Source organism: Anomaloglossus baeobatrachus, unplaced genomic scaffold (genome assembly GCF_048569485.1).
Source record: "Anomaloglossus baeobatrachus isolate aAnoBae1 unplaced genomic scaffold, aAnoBae1.hap1 Scaffold_2744, whole genome shotgun sequence".
NCBI lineage: Eukaryota > Metazoa > Chordata > Amphibia > Anura > Aromobatidae > Anomaloglossus > Anomaloglossus baeobatrachus.
In genome coordinates, this window is record NW_027442240.1 from 60,847 (window position 1) to 63,740 (window position 2,894).

Below are 2,894 nucleotides of genomic sequence, written 5' to 3' on the forward strand. Positions count from 1 at the left end.
TGTATAGCCGGACCCAGTACCTGGTGATCATGGCCCAGCTGTGCCTCCATATCTCTAAGTTTAGTCTGCACCACCTCCATCTCCTGCTGCAAGGAGTTAATCATAGAAAAGAGCTGATCTACTCCTCGTGTCTCAGTCATTGCCCCAGTGAAATCCTCTTGTGGCCTGAGTATAATGTAATACTATTGTATGTTTTGAGGATTTCGATAGCGTTAGGGCAATGACAGCCAGAGACGAGTTTGTGGTACAAGATGTTTATGATATGTAACCATGGTAGATACACAACGGAAATACACAGTATAACAAACACATGAAAATACCTTTCTGAAACGGAGCGAAGGGGATTCCCGGGGCCACGCACCAGACTCCCCCAGGGAGACCACCAGAGCGAACCCCTATACAGGGACTGTCCGGCAATCAACCCCGGAAGGCCTAAATGCGCCGCAGCCGGGACACAAGGGGCAAGCGGTAAAGTCCAGAAGTGTCCGTACGGGATGAAAGTCCAGAATGGTTATGAACCGGAAGAAACCGGGCAGACGTGCTGACCAAAGACGGCAGACGGAGTCCGGGCACAGTTTGAAGAAACCGGGTGTGGTCCAGAGTCGGTCGGTAGATTTTCAGGAGGATCCAAAGGTAATCAAGTAGCAGCAGCAGCAAAGCAGGAGCACACAGCAAGCAGTATACTCAGGCACTGGACTAGGCTTAGAGGCGGCCTTTTAAGCAGCTGGACAGGAAGTAGGGCAACAGAACATAAAACTCCATGTTAACCGAGGGCAAGCTCTTTCAAAAGAGGACTGGAAAACCCGGAAACCTGACAATGTGTGCATTCATGCACCACCCGGTACGCTACCCTTGCCAAATTGCTCACTCTAGATCCCCACACGATCCATGAAGCCGTTCCCCCGGTCACACCGCCTGCTGCCGGTTCCCACTCATCCCTGGGGGAGTTAGGCGAGTGGTATCGAGAGCTACATGTCGGCACTGATGATACCCCCATACACCACAAGGAAGGGGTATACCGGGTGGTACAGGAGTATGAGCGGGTTTTTAGCAAGCACCCTCTAGATTTTGGGCAGATTAAAGGGGTTCAACACCACATCCCTACCGGTACACACTCCCCTATTAAAGAGAGATGCAGGCCTATTCCCCCTGCCCACTACCAATGCGCCAAAGACATGTTGAGGAACATGAAGGAGGCAGGGGTTATTAGGGACAGCTGTAGTCCCTGGGCCGCTCCGTTGGTGCTGGTTAAGAAGAAGGATGGCACCATGCGGATGTGTGTGGATTACCGGAAGATTAACCAGATAACGCATAAGGATGCTTACCCTCTGCCCCGCATCAAAGAGTCCCTGGCCTCGCTGAGAACCGCTAACTACTTCTCCACCCTTGACCTCACCAGCGGGTACTGGCAGGTGGCCGTGGCACCGGAAGACCGAGAGAAGACTGCCTATGGGACCGTTTTGCTGTACTTGGATGATGTGATTGTGTACTCACAGACGTATGAAGCCCACCTGGAGCACCTAGCCGAGGTGTTCGCGTCCCTTGCCAAGTATGGGATGAAGTTGAAGCCCTCAAAGTGTCATCTGCTGAAACCCAGAGTGCAGTACCTAGGACATGTGGTTGGTGCGGAAGGTGTCGCCCCCAACCCCGAGAAGATCACCGCCATCCAAGACTGGCCGAGACCGACCACAGTGAGGGAAGTGAGGCAGTTTCTGGGCCTGGTGGGATATTACCGTCGCTTCATTAAGGGGTACACAAAGATGGCTGCCCCCATGCAAGACCTCCTCGTAGGACAGACCAAGGGTGGTAGATCCCTAGTAGCCCCATTGGTGTGGGAAGAAAAGCATGAGGAATCCTTCCGCCAGCTGAGAACAGCCCTGACCGGAGAGGAAATCCTAGCGTACCCTGACTACAGCCGCCCATTCATCCTCTACACCGACGCCAGCAATGTGGGCTTGGGGGCTGTTCTATCCCAGGTCCAAGACAGAAGGGAAAAGGTAATAGCTTATGCTAGCCGAAAACTCCGACCGACTGAGAGGAACCCTGAGAACTACATCTCCTTCAAGCTTGAGCTCTTGGCACTGGTGTGGGCTATCACCGAGCGGTTCCGCCATTACCTGGCAGCAGCCAAGTTCACCGCGTACACAGACAATAACCTGCTGACCCATCTAGATACGGCCAAGCTGGGCGCGTTGGAGCAGCGGTGGGTGACCAGGTTAGCCAACTACGATTTCACCATCAAGTACCGGGCCGGCCGTACCAACGTCAATGCCAATGCACTCTCCCGGATGCCCCACCTGTCGGAAGAGGGGCCAGAGGATGATGACCTCGAAGAGATCGAGTTGCCTGCATTTCACCGGCCATTCACTGAGAAGGTGCACGTCTACCAACAACGGGTGAACCTGGATCCGCTGCCCCGACAGGACTGGCAGGAAGCTCAGGACCAGGCACCTGCTGTCCGCCTGGTCAAGACTCTAGTGGAACAGGGTTCTGCTGGGATAGACCCTGCTGCCCCTGCCGAAGCCCAACGTCTGTGGCAAGAATGGACCCGGCTATACCAACACCAGGGGAAGTTGTATCGCGAGCTGATTAATCCAAAGACTCACGAGAAGATCCGCCAGCTGGTGATTCCCCAGGCTAACGTGCCCACCGTCCTGCAAGCATACCATGATGGTGCAGTGCACTTCGGGTGGAAGAAGCTAGAGATGTTGTTAAGAGAGCGGTTCTATTGGAGTGGAATGCGGGAATCTGTGGAGGCCTGGTGCCGAGAATGTGGCCCTTGCGCATTGAGAAGGAAGGACGAGGCCAGCCAGAAGGCACCCCTACACCCGATCATTACACACCAACCGCTGGAGCTGGTTGCCCTTGACCATGTAAAGCTCACCCCCAGCCGA